Raw genomic sequence first — 16,843 nt, 5'->3', positions numbered from 1 at the left:
CCTTTTTCTGCCTCACAAGCACCCCTTTGTGGGTGGAGTTGCCTCGGTGGCTATCAAACCTCTATTTTCTCTTCATGCAGACCCCTGTAAGAACTCATTGTCCCCACTGATCTTCCAAACTCAATCCTTTAATTCACTCTTCACCGGCTCTATTCAGGCTGGTAACAGAGTTTATCAAAACTAGAACTCAAAAGTCCAAAACAACACACAGTTTTCAGCTCATCTTCCCTCCTATTCAGAGGCTTTAGCTAGCTAGGGCCCTGCAGGAGCCGTACTTGCTCCTCATAGCTGCCCCTTTCACCTGCCCCAGCTTACAAGACTGTCTACCTTTGGCAGACTTAATTATTCTCTCAGTCACACCCCAGCTGCAGCTCCCTGCTGTCTTTCATATTGGAAGCATCTGATTCATCTCAGGTGGGGCTCAACTTGTAATGAGGGCTGGCTTAGGCTCAGGCTCTCCTGGGCATATGCAAGCCACCTTGTTACAGGGCCATTATGATCATTTAGTTTTAACTTCCTGCACGATGCAGGCTATAAGAGTTTTTTGAATTACTTCCTGTTTGAATGAGAGCATATCTATATCCCCGCTATACAAATTGCTCCAGCAGTCCAACCTTTAACCTTATCTTTGATAAGCTAAATAGATTGAACTTCTTGAATTTTTCAAAATAAGGCAGATTTTTTGATCTGTTAAGCAATCTTGTGGCCCTTTTCCAATTTATCAGCATCTTTCCTGAACAGTGACACCAGAATTTGACACAGTAGCCATTGTACCAGTTCCAAATTCAAAGGTACTAGAACTTTTTCACTCCTACTCCATCTTCCCCTGTTTATGCATTTAAGGATTGCATTTGCCTTTTTGGCTGCAGCACTGCACTGACGGCTTGTGTTCAGCTGATTATCCACCATGACTTCAGTCTTTTTCAGAACTGCTGCTTCCCAGGATAAAGCCCCTCCCCCCTCATTGTGTACATCTGATCTGCATTCTTTGTTCCTAGATTTGATTTCATATTTAGCTGTATTGAAACACACATTGTTTGCTGACACCTAATTTACCATTTGAGTCATGTAGTTTGTCTCACATAGTTATCACTCCCTGTCACTTGGCCAGGCTTTGCCCCATGTCCAAAGTATGCACTGCTACAACCAATCTTTTGCAAGGCAGTTTATTTTTCTAAAGAGAAGTTAGTGAACAGACAATCAGAAAAAACATCTTAACTCATTCTTTAGGTCCAGGCTGCCCCTCCAAAGCATCTCTGGGCTTGGCATTTCTGCTCCTGGTGGCTTCCCAGGGTTTGTCTACAATTACTGCACTATAGAGTACTTAATGAAGATGGTACTTATGCCAACAGGAGGCCTGCTGAATCATTAGCGCACTTGTTAAGGCACTCACCTGGGCAGTAGGAGACCTGGCTTCAAATCCCTGCCCCAAATCAGGCAGAGTGGGGATTTGAACTTGTGTCTTCCATATGCCAGCTATGTATTCAAACTATTCATTATTTAGTATTAGTAGGGCCTTGTATACATCATGATTTTCATATTTTTTTTTTTTTTAGAAAATTCATGATGGTAAATTGTCTGTTACAGCTATCACCCTATTCCATTTTGTTTCTTACAGCTGTCCCCATACTCCATTTTGTTTTTGTTCTCCTCCTGTGGCCGCCCTTCCCTTCCCTACCAGGGCCACTGCCCTTCTCAAAGGGAGGGCCCCTTAAGTTGTTTACCAAGAGCCATTGCCCTTCTCAAAGGAATGGCCACTTGTGCTGCGTGCTCAGTGGGACCACTGCCCTGTTCAAAGGGTTAGTCTTGTTATCACCTTGCTCAACCTGGGCTTGGTGTAGGGCAGGCAATGTCCAGAGCTGCAAGACCTATTGTGTTTTTAAGATCCTGGGCATGAGTCATAGGCCTCATGTGCTTTTGAGTCACCTATTGCACAGGACTCTGCCCAGGCATGTCTCTGTGCTCACCTGCAGTTTTTTCCCTGTGCCTCCTCCCCTGTGACAAAGGGAACCTATCAGGATTACTGGCAGGAAACTGCCTAAGTTTGCCTTTAAAAACAGACATTTTTGAAACAAACATCAGAAAGGTTTCTGCATTGCTGCCTGGTCTGATCAGCCAGGATTTTTTTTGGGGGGGGTTCTTCCTCCGCTCTTGTTTTATTTTTGAGCGTACCCCCGGTTTTTAACCACCCCCCCAAGAACAAATTGCTGCCTGAGAGATCTCCTGATTATCAAGACCCTACTGAGCCCTCCTTCCTTCTTCTGATGTTGCTGCTGCTTCTGCCTTTGCTGCTGCCTTGGGGACTGGTAAGAATCCCTCTGTGAAACTTTCCATACTTTTATTTTATTACTTTAGCTGCTGGCTCTGTTTCCCTAGCACACAGACTCAAGCTAAACCTTGGTCTATGTCTTAAAACCTCTCTTAAACTCCGCAGCGCTTTGCTGCTAAAAATAGGCTTGTGCCACTGCTAAGCTCTGCTCCCTGCTTTCAGCTGTATCCACCGCTGCAGCCACCATCCCTTGGCTTCCTTGGGGGCTGCCTTGGGAGCTGTATCCTGGGCACATCCACTCTGCCCTCTGTAACTTCCCCATAGCCTAAGGTGCACCTTAGGTTTTGCTTTTTAGTTTAATAAGTCATAGTTTGCTAAGATTGTAGAGCTTGTAAATTTCACCTGCCTTGTTATAGTTTGCTGTTTTGTTGCTCTGTATAGTTACTTGTTATACTTTGTTTAGAATTGTGATATTTGTTGTTTTGCCTAGTCATTGATTTAGATAGATTTTAAAAAAGCCATTGCCTGGTTGTATTCTGTACCTGCTTTATTATTTTGTATAAGCTGCTTGTAATTTATATAAGTTTGATTAAGTTAGAGGATAGATAAGGTTTTTACTGCTTGAATTCGTCTTCCCGCTGTCCCATTCTCTCCCTGAACTTTCCCGTGTCTGTTTTTCCCCCGCTCCAGTCTCCCCCTCTGTGTACTTCTCCGTGTCTCCCTGTTGTAACCCCTTGCTGCTCCCCCCCAGTGTAACTTCCCAAACCCTTTACCGCTTCTTTCCTTTTTTTTTTGGGTGTCCCTCTAGCCCGTCTTTACACCTCTCTGCTGCTTCTCCCTGTATCCCCTGTGTTCGTGCCCCCGCTCCTCCGCTGCCCCTCCCCTACCGAAGATCACCATCACACTGCTCCGTTTGTCTTCGCCCTGCTGCTCTGCAACTTCCCTGAAGTGCTCTCCGCTGCTGCAGCCTGTTTCTTCCCTCAGCCGTCTTCCCCATTCTCCACGTGCCTTCCCATCGCTTACACGTTCAGCGCCCTCCCCTCTTGCTGCTCCCAGACTCCCCTTAAGTGTGCTCCAGCTGCTCTTTTCTCCCGTACCTCCAGCCTGCAGGCTCCTGAAGACTGCTGCTCTGGGCTTCAGAGTCTCTCGCTGCTTGCAGCTACACTCTCCTCTCCTCAGATACCACTAATCACTCACTCCCCTCCCCCCTCCTGTTTCTTGACCCAGCTTTTAGGTACACTCTTGCTATCACAGCCTCACAAATTAAGTCAGTAATTTTCTACATTGCATAATTTCACTTATCACCCATATTGTATTATTGCACTGTGGCTCACATTTTACTTGTGGTTATAACACCCCATTAGTTGCCTCCATTTTTCTAATATACTTTGTATACCATTTTTATATAGAAGCTACCAGTTTATTTTGCATTTTCTTTTGGGTACATTTTGCATTCCACACTGTATCTAGAGTTGTTCCTATATAAAGTTAAGTTGCTTATTGACTGTACTGTATCCCATTGTGCTGAACCCCACTTACTGTACCCCACTGTTAAAACTCCCTACACTGTTCAATAAGAACCCCCCATCATTGTCTATTGTAAACACCTTATACAGCCCATCCCATTGCATTTCATCATTAAATTCCCACCACTTCCATTTCCCTTTAATAAAGAAATTAATTGGCACCCCACCTGTGTGGTAATTGCTCCCCAAGATCCCATATACCTGCAGGCAGGGACATAAATGATAAAGTATTGAATTTCACAGATTTTGTATGGAATTAATTTTACAAGTAATGCTGCTGAATTTCTAGGACAGAATTAAATTTAGAAGTAACCTTAGTCAATTTTGACTAGTTATTTGTAAAATTCATTCTATCCTTAAAATTAGCTAGCTAAAAGAATTATTGTATTAAAGACTAAGTAGCCACTTTTCTTAAAGGAGAAGGGAAAAAAATTCAGTTTGGGGGCATTTTCATAATTTCTATGCCTTCCAGGAAATTTAGACAGGACGCTGACTATAAGGGAAGTAGCACACCCCTCTACCCCTTTTTGTGTGGTTGAGTGTACACAGAGCACACTTACTGGATCAGGCCAAGTTGAGGAAATCGGTGTGTAAATCCCACTAGGGCTTGGGTGTGAATTAGTTGCTGAGCAACTTGGTGGTGTCAGAACTTAGATTTGCCTATGCCCACTGACAGAAATGTAGGGGATTTTACCAGCAGAAACTTAGGCACCTAGGGACTTCAGGGCACCTAGAGGGTCAAGCAGCAGCCAGGAAGTGGTTTCATGAATGCCAGTGGTGCCTAGATGTTAGACTCAGGCACCTAGGAGTATGCCTATACTGCAATTAAAAACCTGAGGCTGGCCTGTGCTATCAGACAGGCTAAGGGTCTGTTTGATTGCCGTGTAGATATTCAGGCTTGGGCTGGAGCCTGGAGTCTAGGACTCTCTGAGGTGAGAGGGTCCCAGAGCAGGGGCACTGGAAAGGATATGGCTGCATTATTTAATTCAGGAAGATTTCTTTCCTCTCTCTGTCTGAGTTGTCTGACTTTACACTGGTGTCTCACAGGAGTTTGACTTGGCAAACCCTATGGGCAATCAGGAGCAACAAACACTCAGCAGCCCTCCCAGATGCTACAGTGGCAGACAGCTCTGAAACCTACTCAGGCAGCAAAGGCAGCAGCGCAAGTGAGTTATGTGGCAGCAGGTGTCATGATATAATTCCCCAATCTGAACCTTAGAGTCCAAAAGATGGGGTACCAGCATGAATTCCTCTAAGCTTAATTACCAGCTTAGATCTGATAGGCTGCCACCACCCAAAAATATATAGTGTTTTGGGGCACTCTGGTCCCCCCAAAAACCTTCCCTGGGGACCCCAAGACCCAAATTCCTTGAGTCTTACAAGAAAGGGAAATAAACCATTTCCCCTCCTCCTCCTTTCTTCCTCCCAGATCCCCCCCCCCCCGGGTACGCTAGGAGATCACCGTGATTCAAACTCCTTGAATCACAGCACAGAGAAATCAGGTTTTTTTTCTCCCCCTTCTCTCCCCCTCCCAGGCTTTCCCTCCCTGGGCTATGCTGGAGAGAGAGACAGATTCAAGCTCTGTGAATCTAAAACACAGAGGAAATTCACCTTTCCTCCCCTATTCCTCCTTCCCTTCTCCCACCAATTCCCTGGTGAGTACAGACTCAGTTCCTTTGAGCCTTAACAAGGGGGAAAAATTACTCAGGTCTTTTAAAAAGAAAAGCTTTTAATAAAAGAAAGAAAAAAGTAAGAAGTCTTGGTAAAATCAGGATGGAATATTACAGGGTCTTTCAGCTTATAAACATTAGAGAGAAGTCTTTCCCCCCAGCACAAATACCAATCAAAATCCATCCAGCAAAATACACATTTGCAAATACAGAAAACAATCAAAAGACTATAACCGCCTTTTCTACTTAATACTCACTATTCTGAATGTATAAGAGACTGTAGCAGGGAGATTGGCAAGAAACCTGGTTGCACGTCTAGTCCCTTTCAGGACCCAGAGAGAACAAAGCAAAACCCCCAAAAACACAAACAAAGGCTTCCCTCCACCGAGATTTGAAAGTATCTTGTTTCCTGATTGGTCCTCTGGTCAGGTGTGTCAGGTTTACTGTTTGTTAACCCTTTACAGGTAAGAGACATTAACCCTTAACTATCTGTTTGACAGCAGTTCACACCTGCTCTTCTCAGTCTGATCCAACAGCTCCCAACTGACTGACTGCTCCTTTCTCACAGAGCTGCCGTCAGTCACCAGAGCCTTCTTCCCCAGTCCCTGTGACTTCACTCCCAACTGTTACAGACAGGCAGTCTGCCTCTTATATAGAGTTGTGCTACTAGGTATGTTTGCACAGGTCCTAGCACACTGGGCCCACTCTCGCCTGGGGTGTGTAGGCACTGCTGTGATACAGTTAAAACTCATACACACAGAGGTGTGCTGGTATATTTTGAGGTGCTCAGGCAATGCATGGCTGCCCCCTGCCCTGTTTGGCTCCTGTACCTATGCTTGTCTGAGGTGGCAGGTTTGTATAATTTTTGGTGGTGCCCAAAATGGTGATGCCTCCCCCCCACTCCCGCCCTGTAAGCCGATACATATATTTTATTAAATAGTGTAAACATGGACTGGAAGCCGTAAGCATTTAAGTTTCTCTTTATTGCACAATATCACTATCAGAAAAATCCATTGTTGATTATTAGTGGTCCTACAAATCAAGAATTTGTTGCTGGGATAAAATGAATCTACAACGCGTAGGCGCCACAAGATTACAAGCGTCAATTAAAAGTGGAAAGTCAGAAGCAGCACTTGCTTGCTTCAATATACAGTATTATATTTTGTGGGAATGTTCTTAATGTTTTCTCTGAATATTGTGTGGGTGCCTCAGCTTCCCCTGCAAGGTGCCAACTGAAGGTGTTGGGGACAAAGAGATCAGGTGGCCTCCTTGTCCGGAAGAGACACAAAGGCCAGAGGAGGGAGTGTCAGTTTGGAGCTGGCTGGAGAAATGGGGAGAGGTCCAGAACTTGGGTCTGGGCTCCCCACCCCCAAAGATGGACCTGGCTGAAGGGTCCTGTTTTCTGTACCTACAAGCTCTGTTCTAGACTGTGATCCTGTCATGTAATAAACCTTCTGTTTTACCGGCTGGCTGAGAGTCACATATGACTGCAGAGTTGGGGTGCAGGGACCTCTGGCTGCCCCAGGACCCCACCTGGGCGGACTCACTGTGGAAAGCGCACGGGTGGAAGGGCATGCTGAATGCTCTGAGGTCAGACCCAGGAAGGTGTAAGCTTCTTGCCCTGGAGACAGTATGCTCAGAGAGAGGAGGCTCCCCCAGAGAGTCCTGACTGGCTTTGAAGGAGTGGTTCCAGAGCATCCCCTTCTACACCATGTGATTCCTGGAAGTCCGCACAGGCACTAACACTCCCTTCTCTGGCCTTTGTCTCTTTTCCAGGCATTAGGAGGCCACACGATCTCTTTGTTCTCCAACACCTTCAGTTGGCACCTTGCAGGAGAGTGGCCCAGGCCACCAGTTGCCCGGAGACAGGGTTTCGGCCATTCTTTGTGCAGACAGCATCACACTGGCCCTCTAAGGCTCTACAACAATCACACTCCCTTATCCCACCATCTAGATTGTTAAGAAATGCATAGGGGAAACTTAGGCACCCACACAGTATTCAGAGAAAACATTATGAACATTCCCACTTCGTAACACCTGTATACAACTAGTTATATACTTTAAAGTGTGTAAAATAATCAACTTTGTGCTAAACACGATACTAGTTAGTAGGGGAAGCAAAAGTGGATGGAAACCTGGGAGGCAGTGACCACGAGATGGTAGAGTTCACGATCCTGACACAAGGAAGAAAGGAGAGCAACAGAATATGGACCCTGGACTTCAGAAAATCAGACTTTCACTCCCTCAGGGAAATGATGGGCAGGAGGCCTTGGATGAAAAACATGAGGGGGAAAGGAATCCAGGAGAGCTGGCTGTATTTTAAAGAATCCTTATTGAGGTGGCAGGAAAAAAACATCACGAGGTGTAGAAAGAATAGTAAATATGGTAGGCGACCAGCTTGGCTTAATAGTGAAATCCTTGCTGATCTTAAACACAAAAAAGCTTACAAGAAGGGGAAAATTGGACAAATGACCAGGGAGGAATATAAAAATATTGCTCAGGCATGCAGGAGTGAAATCAGGAAGGCCAAATCACACTTGGAGTTGCAGCTAGCAAGAGATGTTAAGAGTAACAAGAAGGGTTTCTTCAGGTATGTTAACAACAAGAAGAAAGTCAAGGAAAGTGTGGGCCCCTTACTGAATGAGGGAGGCAACCTAGTGACAGAGGATGTGGAAAAAGCTAATGTACTCAATGATTTTTTTGCCTCTGTCTTCACAAACAAGGTCAGCTCCCAGACTGCTGCACTGGGCAGCACAGTATGGGGAGAAGGTGACCAGCCCTCTGTGGAGAAAGAAGTGGTTCAGGACTACTTAGAAAAACTGGACAACCACAAGTCTATGGGGCCAGATGCGCTGCATCAGAGGGTGCTAAAGGAGTGGGTGGATGTGATTGCAGAGCCATTGGCCATTATCTTTGAAAACTCATGGCGAATGGAGGAGGTCCCAGATGACTGGAAAAAGGCTACCGTAGTGCCCATCTTTAAAAAAGGGAAGGAGGAGAACCTTGGGAACTACAGGCCAGTCAGCCTCACCTCAGTCCCTGGAAAAATCATGGAGCAGGTCCTCAAGGAATCAATTCTGAAGCACTTAGAGGAGAGAAAAGTGATCAGGAACAGTCAGCATGGATTCACCAAGGGCAAGTCATGCCTGACTAACTTAATTGACTTCTATGAGGAGATAAGTGGCTCTGTGGATGAGGGGAAAGCAGTGGATGTGTTATTCCTTGACTTTAGCAAAGCTTTTGATACGGTCTCCCACAGTATTCTTGACGACAAGTTAAAGAAGTATGGGCTTTATGAATGGACTATAAAGGTAGATAGAAAGCTGGCTAGATCATCAGGCTCAACGGGTAGTGATCAACGGCTCCATGTCTAGTTGGCAGCCGGTTTCAAGCTGAGTGCCCCAAGGGTCGGTCCTGGGGCCGGTTTTGTTCAATATCTTCATTAATGATCTGGAGGATGGCGTGGATTGCACCCTCAGCAAGTTTGCAGACGACACTAAACTGGGAGGAGTGGTAGATACGCTGGAGGGTAGGGATAGGATACAGAGGGACCTAGAAAAATTAGAGGATTGGGCCAAAAGAAACCTGATGAGGTTTAACAAGGACAAGTGCAGAGTCCTGCCCTTAGGACGGAAGAATCCCATTCACTGTTACAGACTAGGGACCGAATGGCTAGGAAGCAGTTCTGCAGAAAAGGACCTAGGGGTTACAGTGGACGAGAAGCTGGATATGAGTCAACAGTGTGCCCTTGTTGCCAAGAATGCTAACAGCATTTTGGGCTGTATAAGTAGGGGCATTGCCAGCAGATCGAGGGACGTGATCATTCCTCTCTATTCGACTTTGGTGAGGCCTCATCTGGAGCATTTTGTCCAGTTTTGGGCCTCACATTACAAGAAGGATGTGGAAAAATTGGAAAGAGTCCAGTGGAGGGCAACAAAAATGATTAGGGGGCTGGAGCACATGACTTATGAGGAGAGGCTGAGGGAACTGGGATTGTTTAGTCTGCAGAAGAGAAGAATGAGGGTGGATTTGATAGCTGCTTTCAACTACTTGAAAGGGGGTTCCAAAGAGGATGGATCTAGATTGTTCTCAGTGGTAGCAGAGGGCAGAACAAAGAGTAATGGTCTCAAGTTGCAGTGGAGGAGGTTTAGGTTGGATATTAGGAAAAACTTTTTCACTAGGAGGGTGGTGAAGCATTGGAATGGATTACCTAGGGAGGGGGTGGAATCTCCTTCCTTAGAGGTTTTTAAGGCCTGGCTTGACAAAGCCCTGGCTGGGATAATTTAGTTGGGAATTGGTCCTGCTTTGAGCAGGGGGTTGGACTAGATGACCTCCTGAGGTCCCTTCCAACCCTGATATTCTATGATACTCTAAACTGACCACCAAATTTAAGTTGCGTGTTTTTCCCCTCAGGCGAGGACTCTGGGGTGGGGCTGGGGATGAGGGGTTCACAGTGCAGGAAGGTGCTCAGGGCTGGGACTCAGGGTTGGGGAGCTGGCAGCACAGGCTCTGGGGTGGGGCAGGGCTGGGGATAAGTAACTTGGGATGCAGACAGGCTGCCCCAGGGCTAGGACCAGAGAGGACTCCCCCCCCATCCCCCCACTGGCAGCAGCAAGCTCCAGGGGAGGGACCCCTTCTTCTCCCCCCCCTCCCCGGTCACTGCACATGCTCCTAGGGCCCCTTTCAGGTCCAGAAAGCCCACTCGCCTCCCCTATGGTGAGTACCCGGGGGAGTGGGTTGTCATCACATGTGGCCTCCTCTGCTGCTGCCCCGCACCATAGCCTCACTGGCAATGGGGCTGCCCCTTGCCCAGCGTGGTGCAGGAGTGGGGACTGCAGGGTGGTGGCTGGGGGGGCAGGGTGTCACAAAATTCACCCAAGCCCCAGCTGCTCAGGTCTAGGAAGCTCCCCTCCCCAGTTGTGTAGCCAGGTTCTAACATCTGGGGGAGCGAACACATAAAAAAAGGTGCCACCCGACATATCCAATTACTAATCAGGTAGTAGGGTTTACAATACTATAACAAGAGATTATGCTATTACCATTATCCAGTCAGCTTGCACACTACTATTTTGAATTAGTGATAATTCACAGAGAGAGAAAGAAGAAAGCTGAATTTAGAGAACAATTATTAACTAGATTCCTGGTTATCCACCAGCCACTGATAGCACAAAGCACCATAAACCCAGTAGAATCAGGCCAAGAGACTATTCACCTCAAATTGGCATCTGCTACACTCCCCCCACCCCTGCCCCCAGTCACCACTATTCAGGAGATAGCTAGGTGAAAAGGTGGCATTGCTGAAGCATTTAGCAGGCAATTGAAAACTCATATACAGCACAGTGCAGTCCCTGAGAACACTGCTGAATTCTGAGTACTGGGTCTGCAGCTAGTCAGCAGTGAGACTGAGGAGACATAACTGGCACCTGAAAGCACCTTTACCCCTCCCTCCTTCACAAGCTGCACTAAGCACAGTTTCACAGCCCCGGGCGCAACACTGAGGGGGAGCGGTAAGCAGAGGCATAGCGAGCGCCCTCCGTAGCCTCCGACCGGAGGGGGCCCCGCAAAGAAGGGGGCCCCTAAAAGTGGCAAAAAAAATGTAAGGTATAACTAGGTAAGTGACATTTATTGACACTATTGCACAATCCATGTCGGTTTTACTAACAAAACCGTGAAGTCATTATGATACATCATAATGCTGTTGACTACATCAGTTGTCTGTCGGTCAGTTTCGAATTTTAGTTGGACCCATTCAAAGAATGTGTATTTGTGTTCATAATGGCGGTCGGCGGATAAATGTTATTAATTTAGTTGTTTAGTTTTTTATCGTTTCCAACGCAGAAGCGTGCTTTGTGATGTCTAAGAGAATGTATAAGAGCGGAGCTAGTAAATGAAAGGCAGCAAAAGATGCCGAGAACGAACTTGAGAAAATTCCAAAGTTGTCAACATATTTTGCGCTGCAATCCAACGTACAGGTGCAGGCACATGAAACGGACAGCGCTAGCAGCAACGAATCATATCCAGAAGTGCTTCAAGTGAGGTCGAAGGTGAAGCCAGTTGTTCTACCAAACAAACTGTGACAGATATTCCAGCTGCTGCCAGGAAAGAAGTATCTGAATCTGAACCACTGACTGATGATCCAGGAGATTGGCCGTCTATAATATCGGACAGGCAAGTGTGTGACACTGTTGCACGTGGCCCACCGCAGCAGAATGAAAGTTACGAATTTCCATTTAATGAGGAAAGACAGAGGTTCACAAGTACTCATTTCTATCGAACCATGGCAAATGGCGAGAAAATAAGACGTTCATGGTTAATGTACTCAGTTCAGAAAGATGCCATTATTTGTTTTTGTTGTAAAGTATTTGGCACTGGCGATATACTGCTACGTCGTGGAACATTTGCTTGGAAAGCACTGTCAAAAAGACTTCAGCAGCGTGAAACAGGCAAAGGTCAACAAGACTGTATGGTGAAATGGTTTGACCTTCGGTCAGGCATAGTAAACCGTACATCTATTGACCAACTCAAATTGCAGGCTTTTCTGAAAGAGAGATTTCTGGAGAAATGTTGTCAAACGCATGGTTGATGTCGTTATTTTCTTGTCCGAAAGAAACTTAGCATTTCGAGGAAGTAATGAAAAGCTCGGCGATCCTTCGAATGGCAACTTTTTGGGACTGTTTGAATTGCTTGCAAAGTATGATACTGTCCTAAGCGAACTTTTACAGAGGATTAAGAAGGCAGAGACACATGTTCAGTACCTCAGTCCACAGATCCAAAATGAGCTGATTCAACTTGTTGCCAGTAACATTCAAGAGGCCAACATAGCGCAGCTTAAAAAAGCAAAATATTATTCAGTTATTTTGGACTGTACTCCCGACGTGTCACATGAAGAACAGATGTCTGTGGTGTTATGCTTTGTTGAATGCAACGGTGAAGATGGTGTCAATATTCGTGAAGCGTTTGTTGGTTTTCTTAATGTTCATGATACAACTGGCGAGGGCTTATTGGAAGCGTTTCTTGAAAAGGCAAACAACTTAAAAATAGACATTGCTGACATGAGAGGCCAAGCTTATGATAACGGCGCAAATATGAGAGGAAAGAATAAAGGAGTTCAAGCCCACATGCTAGAAATAAATGACCGTGCCTTGTATGTACCATGTGGCGCTCACAGTTGGAATCTTGTGATCTCAGACATGGCAAAGTCATCGAAATATGCTGTTGACTTTTGCGGTCTGATTAACAGAATATACGTTATCTTTTCTTCTTCACCTTCACATTGGGATATACTTCAAGAACATATGCCAATATCTGTTAAAGGGTTATCCGACACTCGTTGGGAGTCGAGAATTGATGCTGTGAAGCCATTGCGTTATCACCTTGAAGAATTGTGCAATGCTTTGTCATCTTTGCGAGAATATGCGCTCGAAAAGAAAGATGGCAATACAGCAACAGAAGCTGGTGCGCTTTTAGACCATGTTACTACGTGGCCTTTTGTTCTGACTGTGTACACGTGGTACGATATACTATTTCACGTCAATAAAACCAGCAAATTAATTCAGTCACCAGATGTGTCAATTGACGTACTGCAGGCAGAAGTCGGTGCTACAATGAAGTTTTTGGAAGACTATCGAAATACAGGATATAACTCTTTGGTCACAAATGCACGTGAAATAGCAGAGCATATGGGTATTGAGCAGGTGTTTCCAGAAACCAGGGTGCGACGTAAGAAGAGAATGTTTGATTACGAATGTGCTGATGATTCGAGTCATCTTTCTGCTGAAGAAAAATTCAAATCGCAATTCTTTCTTGTTCTCACTGATCAGGCCATATCTTCTGTTTCGTCGCCATTTGACCAACTCGTGGAGTGGTATAAGTTGTTTGGATTTCTGTACAACGCTAACAGCCTGAAGCAGTGTCACAGAGAAAATGAACTGGAGAATCACAGCAAAAATTTTGAAAGAAAAATGGGAGATATTGATGCCAACAAACTCATAATGCAATTGAATCGTTTTATTTATGTCATCGAGAAAGAGAGAGGACTTGTCAGGGCAAACAATTTTTGAACATATACAAGAACAGCCTTCAGGAGATATATCCGAATCTTTGCATTTGCATCAGAATTCTTCTGACCACACCAGTTACTGTCGCTGGTGCTGAAAGGAGCTTCAGCAGAATGAAACTGATCAAGAATATCCTGCGTTCAACCATGACAGATGACAGGCTTTCTGCGCTTGCAGTTATCTCAATCGAAAACAAGATTGCCAGATCTCTGGACTATGACGCATTGATTAACCAATTTGCGGAGAACAAGGCTCGAAAGAAGCGCTTTGCGTAAATACGGAATACATGTATACTGTAGGCCTATGTATACATAATATGAACCTTGTATAAAATAAATACTGCATTCCAGTTTCTGCATTATAAGGGGCCCCGGACATATGTTCGGAGGGTGCCACGTTCTTTGTTGCTACAGCCCTGGGGGTAAGTACAGTGTGGGGGGGCAATAACCCAAAGTTGCTCCTTTGCCTTCTAGTCCTGCTGCTCCCTCAGCCCCCTCTGCTGAAGAGAGACCAGGAGAAAAAAACATCCCCCCTCCCCTTTTCCTTCCTTCTCCACCTGCACCAGCTGGGCTTCACAGCCCCCTTCCCTGCTGCGCAGCCGCCTTGCTCTGCACGGGTGCCTGGGACCAATGGGGCTGCTGTTCCTCAGTCTCCTGCCGCACTGGGGCTGCATTGCCGCCCCTTCCCCTCCTGACAGGGTCCACCCCGGCTCAGTGAGCTGCGCAGCTGCAGGCGGGCGCCTCCTCCTCCTCACCCCTGGGGAGCCCGAAAACCAGTCCTGGAGCCAGCGAGCAGGAGCCAGCTGGCGGCCACACACAAAACCCGGCTCCGGAGTCCGAGTCCGGAGCCCAGTGCTTGCTGCCTGGAAAGAGGTCGATTTTGGAAATGTGCTCAGAGGGGAGTGGCTGTTCCCCCCCCCCACTAGGCTACTGGGTGGGAGGAGATATGCTCCGGGGCGGGGAGTAGTGGTGGTGGCAGGGGCCCGTGCCCGCTCCAGGCAGAGCCAGGGGAGAGATCCAGCTCCAGCTATTGGTGGATCACAGCTCCCAGCCCTGAATATTCCTGGAGCTGGGGCACCTGGAGCCCATATAACCTGACACCTATGCTTGTCTCTGCTGGCTGTGGCTCCTTTGGCTGTGTGGATCCATGAGTCACGACTAGACATTGAACAATGGATACTGGATCCAGAGAAATCAAGCTGGGGTCGGTGACTCATTTGGTACAGGTATCTGGCCAAAGTCATTACTTGTGTAAAGTGTCATTGCATCACATTTCATGATTAGAGAATTTGGCCAGTAACAGTGGCAACCTGCACACTCTCTCTCCCTGTGCATCATCACTATAGTCCTCTTGATTCAGCCATTTCTGTAACAAGGCCCTGGGCAGTCACAGTTGTGGGACTGAGCTTATTGGTAACAGTAACACTTAATATGTACAGCTCTTTGCGTGTGTATGTCTGGGCTATGTGGGGTATGCAGTGGAGTCTACAGGTGATGCATTTGTTTGGTTGCAGCCAGTGTTTGTTGGCCATGCTGGTGGCTCTGTGTGACAGATGGCTGGGGTAGTCTCCTCCATGCCCATGGATCCAATTCAGTGTGGTTGTGTGTTGTTCCTCTAGAATGTGTATCCCAGCTTTCATACTTGTCCTGATTCTTCTTGGTTATTGTGTTTGTCCCTGCTCCCCTCTGTAATATTGCTTGTGTCCTGAAGGTATTCTCAGTAGGGTGACAAGATGTCCCGATTTTGGGGTCTTTTTATTATATAGGCTCCTATTACCCTCCATCCCCTGTCCTGATTTTTCCCACTTGCTGTCTGGTCACCCTAATTCTGAGTGTTGCCCACAAGGCTGGGAGTTGCACCCTGGGCCCTGCAGTAGCTGAGTGAAAGATGGCTTGACCCCTCTAACTATGAGCAGTGGTAGTTACGGTCACCGACAACTACCAGGAGACCTCACCTGACCCTCCAAGTTCAGATCCTAGGCTGCTTAGTCAAACTCTCCTGCAGATCCCAGGTTACACAATGAGGGCTTGTCTATACTATGGAGCTTTTAGTGACAAGGCTGTATCGACACAGCCTTGTCGCTAAAAGTCAGCGAGTGTGACCTCTCTTTTGCAGTATTTTGTCTTTCCCGGGCTCGGGGCAGCGATGGGGGCTCAGGAGGGGGACCAGCTGCTCTACTGGGGGAACGGAGTCATCACTCTGGTCTTCACGTTGCTGGCAGCCTTCACATGCTGCCTGCTGCTGGATTAGCTGGGGAAATGGAAGGTGCTAAAGCTGATTCCGGAGGTCATCCCCTGTTACCCTCTGCTGGGAAATGCTCTGCTCTTCGAGCGCAAAGGGGAAGGTAACGGCCGCCCAGACACGTAGCAGTAGCTGCCTGCAACCCCATCTCCCTCTTGGAGCTGCTGACTAAAGCACCCTCTCTCCTGAGTGACCCCAATGCCCTAGGCATGAGTCCCAGCAGTAGGGTGTACATTAGTGTAGACATTTGTAACGTGCTCAGAAAGTGGCTGGGGATTTCCGAGGGCTGTATAAAGGAGCTTATTTGCAGCAGTGGAGCTGGACTGGCACCATCAGTAATTGTTGTTGTAGAATAATAGAGTAGGAGTGAGCTACTCTTACGTTAAAGACTTTTTTTTCCAAGCTGAAAACAGAAAACTGTTTAATACTCATGTCATGGTACAATTCCCCACTCTGAACCTTAGCGTCCAAAAGATGGGGTACCAGCATGAATTCCTCTAAGCTTAATTACCAGCTTAGAACCTGTAGCGCTGCCACCAACCAGGAATTCTAGTGCCTGGTACACTGTGGTCCCCCCAAGACTTTGCCCGGGGACCCCGCAAGACCCAGACCCTCTGGATCTTAACACAAGGAAGGCAACCCCTTTCCCCCACCGCTACCGCTCCCAGACTTCCCCTCCCTGGGTTACCCTGGAAGATCACTGTGATTCAAACTCCTTGAATCTTGAAACAGAGAGGAAAATTCACCTTCTCCCCTCCTTCTCTCTCCCACTCCCAGATTCTCCCTGAGAGAGAAAGTAATCCTGACACAGAGAGAAATTAGCCTTTCTCTCCCCCTTCCCTCCTTTCTCCCCACCAATTTCCTGGTGAATCCAGACCCAGTCCCCTGGGGTCTCACCAGAATAAAAAAACAATCAGGTTCTTAAACAGGAAACTTTTAATTAAAGAGAGAAAAACAGTAAAAATTATCTTTGTAAATTTAAGATGGAATAGGTACAGGGTCTTTCAGCTATAGACACTGGGAATACTCTCCCAGCCTAAGTATTCAAGTACAAATTAAAATCCTTTCAGCAAAAATACA

General features: G+C 46.7%; 1 pseudogene; it reads left to right on the top strand.

The window, feature by feature from the left end:
• Nucleotides 1-14,693: 14,693 nt before the first annotated feature.
• LOC115652669 overlaps nucleotides 14,694-16,843 on the top strand; it is a 32,033-nt pseudogene continuing 29,883 nt past the window's right edge.

This window comes from Gopherus evgoodei, chromosome 5, assembly GCF_007399415.2.
Source record: "Gopherus evgoodei ecotype Sinaloan lineage chromosome 5, rGopEvg1_v1.p, whole genome shotgun sequence".
NCBI lineage: Eukaryota > Metazoa > Chordata > Testudines > Testudinidae > Gopherus > Gopherus evgoodei.
This window is presented reverse-complemented; position numbering and strand designations above follow the sequence as displayed.